The sequence below is a fragment of the Prinia subflava genome, chromosome 3 (genome assembly GCF_021018805.1).
Source record: "Prinia subflava isolate CZ2003 ecotype Zambia chromosome 3, Cam_Psub_1.2, whole genome shotgun sequence".
Lineage (NCBI taxonomy): Eukaryota > Metazoa > Chordata > Aves > Passeriformes > Cisticolidae > Prinia > Prinia subflava.
In genome coordinates, this window is record NC_086249.1 from 104,721,413 (window position 1) to 104,738,385 (window position 16,973).

A 16,973-nucleotide genomic window follows, 5' to 3' on the forward strand; every position below is an offset into this window, starting at 1 on the left:
TTAGGAAAAATTTATTCACTGAAAGGATGGTCAAGCACTGGACAGGCTGTCCAGGCAAGTGGTGGAGTTCCTGTCCATGGAAATCTGCAAAAAACACATGGATGTGGCATTGGGGATGTGGTTTAGTGGTAAACAGGGCAGCAGCATAAAACCAAAGTGAGTTCTGCATCCTCTAAGTGCTTCAGTCCCTCGTTCTGCCACAAAGACTCAAAATTATCTGAGGCTGTGCCACAAATCTGAGGCTGTACAAATATATTTGTAAATATATTTTCCTAGGTCCACTGCTCTGGAAGAACTATGGGAAAAACGCTGGTTAAGGGATTTTTTTTCTCGATCCAGATGTGACAATTTGTTAATTTTTATCGCTTTTGAAAACTGTGTTTAAGGAGGTGGAAAATGATGTGACCACTTTTTTTCTTTCCCCACGACACTCCTGAGCAAGAAGCAGCGCTCCAAGACCCTTCTGCTCTGAAATGTCCTCCTTCCACCTGAGAGAAAGGAATGAGTCTTTGGGGTGGATCTTGTCCCTGCACAAGACACCGGGGTCAGCTTTGGGGACAACTGCTGTGACAGAGCAACTGGCTGTGAGCAAAGAGCTGCAGGGCTCTTTTTTAGCCACACAGGTAGGGCTTGGAAGGTCAGAAGATTGGGCTTTTGGGCATGGAGTGACAATGTGGAGCATCTTTCCATGTGGGAGGCCAGCAGCTCAGCTGTCCTGTGTGCTGGTCACTGGTGGGGCTGGGTCCCCTGCACCTGGGAGTGCCTCAGCTCTGAAGGTGATGCAGGATGGACACGACCCGCGCTGGCTTTGCTGCAGCTCCTCCCTGAAAACACAGCATTTTGGGGGCCCTGCCGTGGGTACCATTCCTGAAGCCACATCTGGGTGCAGCACGAAGCTGTCAGCACTCTCAGCGTCCCTCTCTCTGCTGCTTTATCTCATTTAACAGGAATTATGCGCCGCACTTCCAGAGAGTTTGTGGCCGTGGTGTTACCGAGAGCTGCTGTGTGCAGTGTCCAAAGGCTGGGGCTGCAGGATTTCCACCCCCAGCCCTCCTGCCCTCCTGTTCCCATCCTGCCAGGCATTTTCTGGCCCCAGGAACATCCTCGTTGGAGTCTGTAACCACCACACTCCTCTGGAGCAGGAGTTTCTAACCACAGCTCCACCGGGCCAGCCTGGTGCCACCAGCACCTCGTAAGGATGAAACTGCTGCTGGCTGCAGTTTGTTCAGGGGATCAACTGGTTCTGGGGCTGTCTCCTGTTGGATTTATGTTCTCTGAAGAGTTAAGTACATTAGTGTGGGTAATCTCACTCCATTACCTTCTATAAAACTGAATCTATGATTTCCTCCCTGGTGAGCATTTACCATAGCGAAATAGGCTACTATTTTCATATTTAACTCATTGGTAACTCATAAAACCAGCTCAAGCTGTCTGCCCCAAAGAGCAGAAGCTGTGGGACAGGCTGGAGCATCAGAGCTTTTACAAGACCTGCAGTGTCAGTGCAGTGCTCTCAGCATCGCCCTCGCATCCCCATCCCATCCCTCCCCCTGCTCCTTTGAAATCCACAAAAATCAGAAATTTATAAGGCTTCTTAAAAATCCGAGATGAAGCAATTAAACCTCCAGACTGGAGGATGTGAACCTTTAAAGGCCCTTTGCAGAATATCAAAAGAATGAGAGGATTATATTTAGCAGGTGTGACAGCCCACGCAGGACATTTCATTGTGAAAGGGGCTGACATGAACCAGGAACCGATACTTAAATTAATATAAAACATCTTGGGGGAAAGGTGTTTTCTTTTCTTTTTTAAGCATTGGGAAATCATAATGCTTTCTGGCTTCTTCAAAAGCGAGAGGTCCAAATATACAGGAGTCATCTGGCATGTAAAAATAAAAAGTCTGGGGAGGGGACACACACATAAAAATCCTTCAGATGGGGTTGGGAGGCAAATGTTGAGGGCCAGGGGCCAAGAAACACCACTGTGAATTTTCCTCCCCTGTCTCACCTGAGGCTTTGCATTCTGCTTGCAGATCCAAGGATTTTCCCTCCCAGGGAAGAGGGGCAGGACTGGGACAGGGTTCCCTGTCTGCCATCAGCATCCTCTGTCCCTTCCCTGGAGACACCACCCCTCATTACAGGGGTGTTTTATTCTGAACACTCCTGTTTCTATTCCTATCCTGCCCCACCAAGCCTTGGAGTGGAAAACTTGACTCGGGAGTTTTGTGGGGAGGGAGGCGTCCACGACTGTTGTGCTTCATTCACTGCTGCGTGCTCCTAATTTTAGCCGAGCTGCTCCGTTTTGATTTTCCAAAGCTGCGGATTTAACGTCCAGAGGCTCGGGCTGTTTTCACGCCCACTCATCACACGAGTGATGCTGCCCATCCACAGCAGGGCAGGCTGCGGGGAAGATGGGCTGGGTGACAACGCTGTCCCCAACTCTGAGAAGGGACAGGCTCACCAGGAGATCCCCAGTAGCAGAGGGCACCCAGTGCCGCTTTTGGGGTGTTTTATCTCTTCACTCTGCTCATCCAAGCACTACGTGGTTGCTTGGGACGTTTGGGTTCTTAGTTACCAAAAAAACCACATTTTAGAATAAAAAGCCCATCTTTCTGCTGGGGCTGCTCCAGAGCAGGGAGGTGTGGGGCAGCCTGGATGGGCGGTATCGGGCACTTTTTGGCATCGAGAGAGTTAAAGGTCCTCGGCACCCACCAGCCCTGGTCTAGGCAGTGTCTAAAATCAGTCCTAGACCCGCTTTATTTTTTCCTTAAAAACAGGAAATGGAGCCCTGAAGGCTTTTTAACTGGAGAGGGAGAGTGAGGAGGGGGTATACTCGCTCTGCCCATACCCAGCCCTGAGCCTGACCCAGACTTGGGGGTCTCTGTGTGTGTTTTTTTTAATTCCTTCTCCCTTTTTTTTTTTTTTTCCCCTATTATTTTGGCAGACTTTTTGGAATGTCTGGGAGCTAAGGGCTTTGCTTCATGGAGCAGAATTCTGAAGCAAGAAAAAGAGAAAGTTATAGACTAAACCACAGAAATGTAAACATGTCTGCAGCTAAAATAACTCCACTTTCATTGAAAACACTCCTCGCTTACAATCAGACTTCTGTGTGCTATGCTCAATAAAACTGCATGCTAATAGCGACCAATTAATACATTATGTAGTTCTGCTTTAAAAACTGAGACGCTTTTAATTATTTTTTTTGTAATTTTTTTTTAATTATTATTTTTAATTAAGGGACTACTGGGTTTTCTGCTGCGGACGGGCAGCTGACCGCTGGCGGAGAGCGGCGGGCGATGCCCGGCGGTGCGGCCGGGGCCGAGGCGTGCCCGGGGAAGGTCGGGGCGAGGCGGCGGCGGGGACAAGCGGAGCCCCGGTAAGGAGGGACGAGGGACAGGGGACATGGGACAAGACGGGGCGCACCACCCGCTTCTCCCCTGGGTTTCCTCCGTCCGATGTCACCGCCGGGATGGGTCCCCCTCTCCATCGCCCCTGGGAGATGGGGCTGCAGCTTCGGCCGGACCAGCCTCCCTCTGCTTCATTCCCCACCCCCCCGCTCCCCTTTTATTCCCGAGCATCCCGCTGTTCCTCCCGCTGCCACCTGGTTTAGGGGCCAGGCCGGCATTCACGTCGGGTCCCCGCCACAACCGCGCGCTTGTTGTGGCCCCTTCAAACGCGCTCCTGTTCCCCGCGCCGGGGGGCGAAGCGGCCGCGCCGGGCCCCGCGTCCTCCCCCCGCGGCTCCCGCTCACCTCCAGCTCCGCCCGGCCCCTCCCGCAGCCGGGGGAGGACGCGGGCACCGGGGGCGGGGGGTCCCGGAGCGCCCCGGGCGCGGGGCCGCCCCGACGGCGGCGGGGGAGCCGGGCAGCGCCGGGAGCGGCGGCGGCGGCCGCGCTCGGCGATTGGAGAGAGGAAGAGGCGCCCGGAGCCGGGGGCCAGCGCGATGGGCTGAGCCCGTCCCGACTGAAGTGACTCACCGCAGTCGGCAACGCCGCCGTCCCCTGCCCGCTCCCTCACTCCCTGCCGAGCTCCCGCCGCTGGCGGCCGCTGCCTTCCCCCGTCCCGTCCCGTCCCGCCCCGTCCCCCCTCCCCGGGAGCCCGGAGTGACCCCAGCCCCAGCCCGGTAAGTGCTTTCCCTTCGGGGCTGCGATGGGGCGGGCGCGGCGAGCGGAGCGCCGGCCGTCGGGGCGGGAGCGGCGGGGAGATGGGCGAGGGACCGGCCGGAGAGTGACCGATGGGGAGAGTGACCGATCGGGACAGTGACCGATCGGGACAGTGACCGGCCGGGAGAGTGACCAGCCTGGCTGTCCCCTGGCCGTCGGCTGCCGGAGCGTGGCAGCCCCGAGGGCTCGGCAGCCGCAGCCGGGCATCCTCTGCGCGAACCCTGCCTGAGTTTCTTTTAAGTTTTGAAGGATTAACGCTGTTTGGCTTCGGGCTGGCCGCTGGCTTTTCGGGCAGAAATGATATCGCGTTCCCCTTCGCCATCACTTCCCTCCGCCCCCCGTATCGTAATAGCAGCGTTGGTGCCTTTGTAATCCTTTCAGCAATTCATCATTCAATTAACTAATAGCTCGATGGCTTTTCAAGAGCTGGGCAGCTCTTGCACGTAGGAGAACCTTCCATTACCTGCGTGGCTGAGGGGAGTCGTGGCTGTGTTTGGTACTTTTCAGAGTAAGGGATATGCAGGGCTGTTTTGGTGACCAGATGACTTCGCTGAGGAGTTTGGAGTGCACGTAATTGTATTTACAAAAGCTGGAGTTGCGAGTTCTGGCTAACATAAACTTCCATTCATTGCTCACGGTGCGAGGGAATGGCTCGTTCTTTAATGAAGTTTTTTATTTGTGTCCTAAGTGTCGTTCTGTGAATTAACGCTGCTCTGAAGTAAGAGTTTGGAAATTACATTCTGCCCCGTTCTGCCCATGTAATTTTGAGTCCATTAGGAAAACCAGGATAGGTCTATGAACTGCACATGGAGAAATGTCACATTCCTTTGGTTTAACCCTTTGAGCACTTCCCTGGTTTTACTGAAACAAGTGAAGCAGGCAAAGACAGCTTCTCACTGGGGTATGAAATGTAAACTTTTGTTGGAGTACATACATCAGGCACACCTAAACTGATAGGAAAATCAAGGAGAGAAATAGATTATTTGATAGTTTCCCAATTAGAAGTAAATAAGTAAAGGCATAAACAGACCAAGCCATACCTCATACAGCACAAACAGATTTTTATGTTGATTGCCTGATCTATTTCTTAAGGGGCATTTATAAAAACAGAGATGTGGTACATTGGAATAGCAACATCACTCCTTATTTTCTCTTTCATATGCGTATGTGGGCAAACAATGGCAAATTCTTTGAAAAGATTTGCAAGAAAATAATCTACCAGCTCCAAAAACATTTCAGGGTTTAGAGCTTTGAACAGCATCTGTCCCCACCTCCCACAATTTAGTCCCAGAGTTAAACAAATCATATAGTACTGGATAGAGTTACATGTTACAGGAATTTTATAAATGATCTGTCAGGATAAGTCCTAGGTGTGATTAGCGGAGTTTTTGCTCTTGAGGTGTTACTCCCTTTGGATTGTCATTTCTGTAGCACTGATAGATTCTAATAGATATGTATATATTATGCATGATCTCCTTCTGATGGTTTTTAAGCAGTAGTGCCTGTGGGGTTCTCTCTCTTTCTTTTAAATGATTTTGAGCTGTTTGTAAGGCAGTGAAGGAATCTGGGTGTGTGAGTCCAGTGAGGACTCACAGTGATGGCAACCATGAGCCATGAGCTTCAGTTCCAGGTTGTTCCAGACTTGGGAGCTGTGTTTCTCATCACAAGGATGCTGGTTTGTTTGTCCTCTTCCCTCTGGAACACCAGTTTGGATCCCGCTGCTGTCGGGGTTCAAATGACAATTCTGCCTAAGAGCCTGCCCCGTGGAAGTGTCTCTTTGCTACCTGCTCTGCTGTGGGCAGTTTGTTTTCTGCACAGAGCTGTGTAAACAAACAGAAAACCCTGGGAAGACCGTGGCAGTCCCGTTGGTTTGAACAGCACCCCGTGAGCAGAATACCTGGCTACCGATGAGGCAAATCCTTTCCCACTGCATATTCTCCAAGCCCCCAGTGCTTTGCTGTCACAGCGTGAGTGAGGCTCGTGGCCCTGCTCTCCCTCTGCAGGGTGTTTGATTTTGAGGGCTTCGCTGTGATCCCTCAACGCAGCAGTTCCTTCTCCAGCGAGGATCAAAAAACACATGAGAAGCTTTTGCGGTGCCGATGGCATCTGGTAGCCCCAAAACACTGCGCGTTACATTTCCTTTCCTCGTCTGAGCTTTACTAAATGCTCCAGGAGTTAGAAGCAGGCAGTGACAAAATAATTTAGAATGGTTGGGTCAGAACAACCCCTTTCCCTTCAACAGCCATTGCGTTGGGGTTTTGTTCCACTATCAGGAGGCTTGCCATTTTCTTTTGAGTGAAGAGTTGTTATTTCTTTTTTTTTCAGGAAAAGGCAGCCGTCAGGGCAAACTGTGCTCCTTTGAATCATGTGAGCAGCTCTGTGGAAATCTGTGTCCCGAACTCGAGGTGGAAGTTGTTGACAGGGGGTAAGGTGGGAAAGGGCCTTTTGGGCCTGATCCATATCAGCTGAGGTCAGCGGGGCAGGCTTAGCCCTGAGTGCCTAAAGCTGCCCGCTGGTTTTCTGTGCAGCTGGGAAGGGATGCCAGGGATCAGTGTATGCTTTGTGTGGCACTTTCCCTATACAGTTGATTTAAAATGTTTTTTTTTAAAAAAAGAAAAAAAGTTCACACTGGGACAAAGATATTTTCAGCCTGAATTATAATGTTGTTTGTCTTGGGTTGGAAGAATTACCTTTTGTGCGATAACACCACACTGGTTTTCATTATACCCACAACTGGCTGCTCTCACAGCCACTGGAATATTTTTTACTTCCCAGGGTGGTTCTGGCCATGCCCTTTTCGACATGCAAGTTTCCCAGGAAAATTGATCATTTTGTCTTTTTGGCTGAAGGTCTGAGTCCAAAAAATTTGTATCAATTTGTCATTTTGGAAAGTAGTGGTATCTAATCTAATTTATTTCCTTCACAGTGTAGTTAACTAGTGTAGGTAGAAAACTGGCAGTCTAAAATTACTTTGCTAAATTTAAATGTAAGTAAAAAGCAGGCAATAGGAAAAAATAAAAGGGTATATCTAAATATGGAGTTGTGGCCGTATCTGTTATATTTAAACTGCATTTTAACCTCTTCTATTTATATTTAGTGGTCTGTGTATAATCTGGAGGGGTTAATTAAATTCTAGAAACAGCAATTTGACAATGAAACCCAAAGAGTTTATTCTGCTGTGGACACGGTACACGTCCTCATTAATCAGCAATTTATCAAAAGTAAAACATGTGCAGCAAGGTATTTTTTATGTTGTTTGAGAGCAAAAAGGAGAGTTGATCTAAAATAAGCATGAATGGATTTGCAACATGCCTGCTTCTCTTGCACTGCTGTGGCAGGAGGATCTCCTGCTGCCTTGGGTGGCACTTCTCCTTGTGTGGAGTGTGAGATTCCACCACAGCAATTATTTCCCTCCACTTACCCCCATTCAGAAATGTCCCTTTTTCCTTTAGAAAGCTGCCATGGTAAGTGGATTGTCCTTGCACGCTGCTTGCATCAGCTGCAATCCCTCCTTGGCACAGCTTCAGTCCAACAAGAAAAAAAACCCCATTATTCCAGGAACAAAATACATAGTTATTTCTGTTTGATAATGCATCACATAAATATTAATCGTCTGCCCAAAGAAAAAAACAACAAACACATGTTTTCATTTTGGCTGGGGATACAACCAGCTTCGATAGGGGATGGTTGAAACCCCAGGCCCTCGAGCTGTAGCCACACAACCCTGCCTGACCACAGTGGGCTGGGGAGTGGTTCCTGTGCACAGGTGAGGGTTTGGTTTTGCTTTGAGCCCTTCTGTGTTGATTCATTTTAATATTTAACACATGACAGAGCACCCAGGTGCTCGTTAAAGGGTCTTGGCAGCAGCATTGCTGCAGCCTTCGGGAAGATGCCGTGCTCCTGCCTGGGCACTCGGCGGCATTGGTGCGATATTCCAAAGCTGCTGCCTCTCCCAGGTGCTGCTCCTGCCCAACAAACACTGCTTTCAGGGATGTTTCAGGCCTCCTGAACTGGGACCCCCACACGCCTAATTAGCTGCTGATTGGGGGGAGCAAGGCCGGCTGGTGGGGGCCGCTGAGCGCGGCGGCCAGGCCGGCTCAGCACATACCGCCTCCAATGTGGTTTCAATCAGCCTCGCTCCGACACCCAAGTCCCCAGCTTCCTCCAGGAGGTCCGTAATGAGACAGCCTTGTTTTCTTTTCACCTCGCCAAGCCACGGCGGCGGGAGGAGAGCCCTGATCGAGGGCGGCGGGAGAGCGGTTCGGGGTGCGGGGCTGGACGGGGCAGCGTTGGAGCTGCAGGGTCTGGGATTTGGGAATGCTGCCTGTGGCCAGAGCTTGGCCCCTACCCCAAGGAGAGCAGGACAGGTCACAGCCCTGGCTGGGACACAGGCACCCCAGCAAGGCTGTGCAGGTGTGAGCGGGTCAGGGGAAGGTTTCTCTCCCGCCATCCCATCATCCCAAGTGCATTGCCTGCTGAATTAGCATCTTTTCCTCCTGCTTTTTACTGTCTGCTACAAGTGGTTGGTAAGGACTTGTTTCCTTTTTTTCTTTTTATTTTCCTACTATTATTCTGTTAAAGTTGCACTGATTTATCTGCTGCTCAGGTCGTTTCATTATTCTGGTTCTGGGAGCGTTGGCGTAGGAGGAGCAGCTTTTGCTGCCCTGCAGACAACCTAAAACAAAATGTTTTGTGAAATCAGATTGATTTCTTCTGATTTTTAAGTCATGTAGGCTTCCCGCTTGTATAATTATTGCGTTGAGTTGATTACTTTATTTTTAGCTTCTCAAGTATGGATATACATGGTATGTTTGACCTGATTTGACTGCAAAAAGAAAAATCTTTCAACAAATCACTCATATTTTGATACTTAATAGTTGTAATGTATGCAGTATGTGATTTTAATGCAATTAAATGTACATGTAAAAATTAGGGATTTTAAAAATTGCACAGTGTATCTCTTTCTGTGAATTAAACAAGGAAAAAATGGCAAACAATTTTATGGCTTGTATTCATCTGTTTAAGTAGAAAAGGGTTTTATACAGAAGGAAGTCTTGTAGTTATGCAGAAGGAAAGACTTCTTAACAAAATTCCGTTTTCTAAGGAGGCTTTGTCAGTTCTGAATAAACCCTGCAATAAATTTAAACCTGGTGGTTTAAAATTCTGTTTATAAAACGGACTGCTCTCTATAGAGTTCAGAAATTATACACAAAGGATTAACTACTAAAGTAACATAAAGATGTTGCATTGCAACATGCACTGAGACTAAGCTGAAAAATCTGCTTGGAAAAGCAGCTGATCTGCAGGACTTGCAAAACAGACATGGGAAAAATTCTCCATCATTTCTCTAAAGGGCTGCTGTTGCTGTTCCATTGATTGTTCTGATTGTAGTTGGCTCTTCAAAGACTTATAGAAGGGGTATTTTTTACACAGGCTTGTGCAAAATTTGCATTAAAAACAGGTTTGGAAAAGGAAAAAAAATAAAGGTTTTATTAGCACATTAAGATAAGATAAAGGATTTAATATCAAATCAAGGTCTAGCTTAGTCCTGGTCGATATCTTGTGCCTTTCCTTAAATTTCATTACATTTGCCCAGAATGTGAAGCTGGGAATTTGGGCTGGTGCTCTTCATTCCTTTGCTGCATTTATAAGTTCTCTGGTATTTTTATTTTTATGTATTTATAGCAAACAGTCTGTAGCAGTCTCTGTATCTCTTGCAACCAAGACAAGCCAAATCATCTGTCACCAATATGTGTGTCAACATCCTGACACCACCGCGGGCACCGTCTTTTGTAGGCACCTCCAAGGCTTCATTTCAGCAGAGCCATTCATCACCCCCTGGAAATGAAGAGCTTGGAAGAAACCTGAACCTGGCCTCTTCCTTCTCCCATGCAGAGAAGTCAGTTCTAAGGGATGAGACTGAAAAATGACTTTAGGGAGGGGAGGATTCACCTCACCTCACTGTAGCCAGCCAAAAATCAAGGATTTGGCTGACAGCAGTTGGGTAAATTCCAGCCAGAGGACAAGTTAATCTTGCCAGTCTGAGACATTTGGGAAAGGCACTGAAAATGCAGAAGATGGTCCAGGTAGGAAGTGAGGTTGCAGGACTGGGTATTTTGGCTTTTACATGGCTGGCATGGAGTGCCCTGAATTCTGCACCCAGAGACAAATCCAGGCCTTCCAGCTTCTGATCTTAGGGAGACTGAAGGAAAAAATGTAAGTAAAATACAGCAGAGAGACCAGATGAGTATTACAGTCTGAGTGGAAATTATTATTATTGCTTACTTATAATTTTAATTTTAAAGTTTAATTTTAAGTAAACACAACAGTTTAATTTTTACTGTTGAGCTTCCTTTTTGTTTAGAAATAGGAACATCAGAAATAGCAACAGAAAACCCTTTTATCCTTTTTGCACTGCTCTCTTAACTTCCTTGAAAAACGGACTAAGAAAAGGTTAACCATCATTTCTTTCAGCTTCAGAGTAAGATAGGAATGGATTAACTCTGCTGCCTTTGTCTTAGGAGTCTGTTCTGCCCATGAAGGAAATCGTAACAACCATTTAAAGTGGTTTTTTTTTAGGCTGGTGCAACTGTATAGATGACAGCCTTGGGTCTACGCTTTGCTTAAATCTCTCTAAGCACAACCATGGAAGGCTCATTTTGGACAGGCCATGAGCTTTTTACTTGCCAGGGGCAGTTTTTAGCCCCTTGATGACAGTGGTCCTACAAGGAGCACAGCTGAGCTGCAGAGCTGCAGCCAGGCCTGCAAAGCAGCTCTGCATGGAGCCAGTGGGGAAGGAGGGGCGAGCTCTGAGTTTGTTGTTTGCTTGTGATTTCCAGGACAGTTTACAGGAGACAGAGTTGTAACCAAATGTGAGCCCAGGGAGCTCAGCCTGTGGTCTGTCTGCAGAGCAGGAATGTGGGATGGGGGGTCATGATCAGGTTGTTGAAGGATGCAGGAGCCAAGGCGCAGGGAATTTGGGCTGTCCTCCACTCCCGTCCCTCTGGGCTATCACCTCCCTGTGTGATGTGGCATTTGTGGCACCGGGGTGGGGCACTGCCCCCTCAGCCACCCACAGGAGCACATCCAGCCCTCCCTTCTGCCCCTCGGGCTCATCCTGACAGGTTTTAGTCCAAGGCAGGATTTATATAACTCCCTCTTTTGCTGTGTTGGTTCCATAGGACTAGAGAGGAGTGAGAAGTACTAAAAATCTATTTTGGTCACTAAAGTAAGCAGACATGACTCAGAATACTCACTGGGAACAGATCTGCTGGATGAAAAGGTGCCATTTTTACATAGTCACTTTTCTGACCGTGCCCTTTAAACTCTTACAAAAATAGAACCCTTTCTCTGGCACTTCTCTTGGAAGGCAGGAACGGGAGTGAGAGCGAGGACATTTGCTGCGCTCCAGCCCCTGCTTCGGAACCAGACAAACTGTGCACGTTTGGTAAGGCGAGCGTAACATGTGTTTAACACCAGGAAGAGCAAGAAAGAAGGCATTTGAAATTCGTGGGGAGGGGATTTGGGCTTGGATAGTTTTACCGTTTGTGGAGGAAAAGCGCGATCCCTCGTTCCTGCCTGTTACGGCTGGATGAATTCTGGCCAGCTCACTGCGCCGGTTTCTGGCATCCTCGTGTCCCTGCAGGAGCAGGTTCGGATCAGTGGGCTTGTCTGGAGCACGGAGAGGCTCCGTTTGACCACTGCCTCTGGTTCCTCTTGGACGGAGTGGCCTCGGCTAAAAATGAGCCTGAAACCAGACTGATGTAATCTGTGTTTATGGACCTGCGAGGAAACAAATCATCGCTGGCAACCAGAGCCCCGGTCTGGTTGTCCCTCGCATGAGGGGCGAGTTCCCCCCGCACTGGTGAGCCCAGGGCCTCTCCAGCTCCTGGGGAGGCCAATGGAGGTCAGTCCAGGTCCCCATCCGTGTCAACTCTCATCTGCATTTCGTGGAAAGGATTAGCAAGGCAAATCATTTCACTAAAAGTCACTCTCGGCTAAGTAGGTGATACTGAATTTTTGAACTCGTCTCGTCTCTTTTCTCGTTTTTAATGGTTTGGTAGGAAGCTGGAGCCTGGCTGGTGCACAGAAACTCAAAACCAGTGGTGTAAGCACACCACATGTGCTCCTGGGTGTTTGACAGTCCTGTTGTTCTCCTTTGGAGCACTGCTCTCTTGAAAAGAAAAACAAGCCTGTTTTAACATATTTACCACTTTCAGTTGGTTTTACATGGAAAAAGAACAAACCATAAATTCCTCTTCCTCCTCTGTTCCAGAATAACCCCTAAAAGAGTTTGAGAACTCTGAATTTCTGTTCAGTGGATGAAATCTTGTCCTTGCTGAAGTGGCTGAAGCTTCTCTGATGGCTTTCAAGGGGTCAAAGCTCTTCAGCTGAAGTGTTTCTTCCTCATGATTCTGCTGGGGCTGGAAAGCCCTGGAAGAGTTCTCACTGCTGATCTCCTAAAGCCTTAATTCCCCCCAGTCACTACAGCATTTAAAAGCACAGTCTTTTTCGCACAGGAAACAGCCACTGTTTTTTCTGTTGATAAAATTTCCCTTGTATGAGCTCAGAGAATTTCCACTTTCTCTGTGTGGGCTCATCTTTCATAGAGGAGGAGACATGGGTCATACGCCTGCAGATCTCACAACTCCCTCCTGCTCCATCTCTGGCCTCCTCCCAGTCCCTTGGCAGGCAGGAGTCAGGGAAGATTTGCTGTCAAGGTCTCCTTTTTTAATTCCTCACTGGACCCAGTAGCTTCCTCTTGCTGGGGAATCCCATATTTTCTGGTTTAAATTTGAAAGGCGTTTTGGATATGATGACATTTACAGCCAAAGCACATCACCTCTAATATTGTCTCCTTCTCTTGAAGCAAGTCAGGTGTTCTCAACAGGCAAGAAGAGGGAGGAAAAGCCCAGCAGGCCTGTGGGACACACAGGATTGTCACTAACTCAGCACTAAATGGCCCTGGGGATGGGCCTCCCTGCTCAGCCCCACCTGTGTTGTCTGAAGGGAAACTTTCAACTCCAGTGTTTGAGTAGAGCTGGTTTAGAAGTTTTCTGTGCTACAGAACCATTAAGGTTGGAATCCTCCAAAATCACGAAGTCCAAAGTGACTGATGCCCACCTCATCGCCCACCTTGTCCCCAGCCCAGAGCACTCAGGGCCACCTCCAGCCCTTCCTGGGACACCTCCAGGGATGGGCACTCCAAAGCTCCCTGGGCAGCCCCTGCCAAGGCTGAGCTCCCTTTCCATGGGCAAATTCCTGCTGCTGCCCAAGCTGAGCCTCCCCTGGCCCAGCCTGAGGCCGTTCCCTCTCCTCCTGTCCCTGTTCCTGGAGCACAGCCCGGCCCCCCCGGCTGTCCCCTCCTGTCAGGGACTTGTGCAGAGCCACAAGGTCCCCCTGAGCCTCCTTTTCTCCAGCCTCAGCCCCTTCCCAGCTCCCTCAGGAATTCTCCAGCCCCTTCCCAGCTCCCTCAGGAATTCTCCAGCCCCTTCCCAGCTCCCTTCCCTGCCCTGGACACGCTCCAGCCCCTCCAGGGCTCTCCTGCAGGAGCCACAGCTGGACACAGCCCTGGAGCACAGAGGGACAATCCCTGCCCTGCTCCTGCTGGACACACAATTCCTCAGCCAGGGACAGAGGGAATGAATGAGGCACTTGGCTTCTAGGTGACCTGAATGTTACTATTGTAGTACTATAATTACAAGAGTTTTAAATTAGGTATTGAACAGCAGTTGAGAGCTGGTTCTCCACTGTGCTGCTGGCAGGCACTGAGATGTGTACCAGCTCCCGAGGGGAGCAGGCTGTGAGAGTAACTCATTAACCAGTTACTCCACGCTGCTCTTACTCCACATATGGTGTGAGGGCTGCTGGGGGTCTGGAAGACATTAAGACATGGTCTGAGAAAGGGCTGTGCAGGAAAGGCAACCAGTAACCCCACAGAGCCAGATCCCCATTCCCACAGCACTGCCAGGTACGTGCCCGTGTCACCCTGAGCCAGGGATCCATTTCCCTCACCCTCTTGGGGTGAGCCCATATAGGTGAATTGTGAGGGAAACCTTGGCTTGGCCACATCCACGTGGAGCAAGTCCTTTGCTGCTAAGGAAAATGAATATTTTCCTCCTCTTTCACATGCTCTTGGTGCATGGGATGGGCTGAGGGATGCTGTTTCCACATCCGTGTTTCCAGTGGTAATGAATGCTGCGGGGAAGCGGGCGGCGGTGAGCCCATTTCCTTCACAGTGGGAGGAAAGTAGTAATTCAGGAGACCATTAAACATTAGAAATACCTCTGCGAGGTCCCTACAAAGACACACTCCATTTAGATTAAAGTCCCGTTGGGCCAATTACCTGGGAGGAACATAAGAACTTAAACAAAAGCTGAGTTAGGTATGCTGCCCACCAAGGGCTTCGAGCAAGAATGGATGCGGGGAGGAAACACTCGTGTGTATTATGAAAGTGAGAACACTGAGAGTAGGTCTGTGTAATAACCCACTTTTACTGTTCCCCCAGGATCGGCGTGCACAGGAAATATCTGTGGCATGCTTGCTTTTCCTGGAGATGACAGCAACCCTTTGGCAACCACTTTGTTCGATACTTTTCAAAACGCTGGGCTGTTCTTTTATGAACGCGCTCTGATTTTTTGGCTGCCAGAGCCTTTGTGCTTGGCTTTCTACCCTTCCTAAAGTTGCCCATTCCCTTTCCAACCCTGGATACTTCTCCATGAGTACCCTTAGGTAGATGTGATGAAACCTGTTTTTCTCCATGTAGCTGTTGGGATGGGGCTTGAAAAAAAAAAAAGGGAAGCCAACAGAAGTCCCTTATGATCCATGTGTGAAAATAACCTCCATGGCCTGTGCTCATCTGTGTGGGTGGCTGTGGAGTCCGGGAGATGGAGGGTTAGGGCAAATAAATTTGAAACACTTTGTTTCTGCCAATGTTTTCTAAGAGTGGGCTGAGTATTTTGCACAAGATTACAAGGCAGAGTTTGATCCCAACACTGGGGTTAAAACCTGCCTTTGCTTTGGCTGCTAGACCCTGATTTTATTTAAACATTTAGCTATTTACAGTTAGACCTGAGCACCAGTGTGCACTGATCCTTCAGGCGAGGGATTTTGAAAATGAGTCTGTTTTAAGACACTGGAGCAACATGTTCCTTAAAGTGTTTACTGATGCAAATTGCTGCCTGGTCTTGAAATGGCCTCCTCCCTTTACCATCATAAAAGAGCTCTCTTAAGAGAAGACACAATAAACAGTCTGAGGTCTAATAAGTGAACAAGCAAGGCTGAAAGGTTTTAAAATACTGCTTGCTTAAATAAGAGTCATTAACATTGTAACTGATAATGAGAAAAATGCTCATGCCATTAGTGGTTTACCACTTTGGTTCCGAGAGGATAAAAACAGCTTCGTAAAAGAGACCGCAGACTGTCCATTTTCAGCCTCAGTGCAGGGCAAACGCTTAGGGAAAAATACAAACCCCATAATTTCAAATAATAATTTAGTATTTGTGTTTGGGAGGCATGCTCGAAATGCCTTTTGAACACAGGAGAGTGTGGTGATGTGCGAGCCCCAGCACGGGGTGTCCTTGCCCTGGTGCCATGCTGGGACATTGGCTCATCCACCTGCTAGGAGCAGTGCAGGAGCAGCCTCTGACTTCCCTTGGTATCCTCATCTGCGTGGGGAAAGCTGATTTTGCATTTTCCAGGTCGTGGCCCAGGGCTCAGTGGGTACTTGAGGCCATCCTAGGATCCTTCCTGCAGTGGCCTTGCTGTTTGCTGCTACAGGAGTGGTGAAATTTGGCAAATGGTGAAATTTCAGTCCCAGCTTGGCTGGTAGAGGGAATAAAAGGTGCTGGGTCTGGATGCCTCAGGGCACTGCTGGGACGTGGTGGCTGAGGAGCAGTGGCAGCAGCAGTGGCGTGACCTTGTTTAACTTGACCACCTGGGACAGGTGATCTCTTCTTTAAGGATGGTTCCTCCTTCTCCTGCACCTCTTCTTCCTCTGGGCCCCGACTCCTGCTCAGTGTGTGGGGTCTTGTGTTGATCTCAGCCAGGACTTTGACAATCACAGAATGAATGAGTTGAGTTGGAAGGGACCTTAAAGATCATCTTGTTCCAACTTGGACCCCAAGAAAATACGGTGTTTCATCTGGGCAAAGCAAAGTTTGGGACTCGGCGTGCTGCATTCCTTGTCTTTAGCAAGGAACTGGAGACCAGGGCAGGAGGAGGTTGAAATGTGTTCTCAGACTGTCTCTGGTTGTAAACCCAACTGCCCTGGCTTTTACTGATGCCTCCTGCAGCCCCGACCACAGGCTTTGCTCTTACGTAAAGATGGAAAGTTCCCCCAGCTCCCCCCACAAAAATGACTGCCATGCCTTATTCAAAATGAGAACTCCATCAAGGCAGGAACACAGCTGGGCGAATGACAAGAGAAACAGAGCCGTGCCAGGGTGAATTTTTATGGAAATGCTCTCTGAATAGTATTTCCATGAAAAGGCAACTTGCTTGCAGATGGAGGCTGCATTGCATGAAGGAGAGTGTGTTGTACCACACCCTGAATCTGTCAAGGTCCATAAACTTTTCACGTATTTTAAGTTCAGGCAACAGAGAGGCAATATTTAAGACACAAAGGTTTTCTTCTTTATGTCAGTGTAATTATGTTATCCCCAAAGGAAGAAAACGTAAGCCAGGGGAAAATAAAAAGGGAAGTTTGTAGAAGAAACATTTCAAATATAAAGTAAAGGTCAAATATAATTTCAAATAGAAAGTAAATTGATCTATTAGAAAGGACACTTTTCAGGATCATGGAAAGATCCTAAGCT

The 16,973-nt window shown here is 48.7% G+C and overlaps 1 protein-coding gene across 3 annotated transcripts in view; it reads left to right on the plus strand.

Annotated features, from left to right (window-relative positions):
• The first annotated feature begins 501 nt into the window (after window positions 1-501).
• ERG (ETS transcription factor ERG) overlaps window positions 502-16,973 on the plus strand; it is a 143,869-nt gene continuing 127,397 nt past the window's right edge. The window contains exons 1-2 of one of the 3 annotated variants that reach the window (XM_063393194.1): window positions 502-623; window positions 3,234-3,372. The gene's annotated coding sequence lies outside the window, so the exon portion shown is untranslated. Of the gene's footprint in view, window positions 624-3,233; window positions 3,373-4,100; window positions 4,119-16,973 lie in introns of those variants that run through there. The other 2 variants (XM_063393196.1, XM_063393193.1) reach the window with 2 other exon arrangements.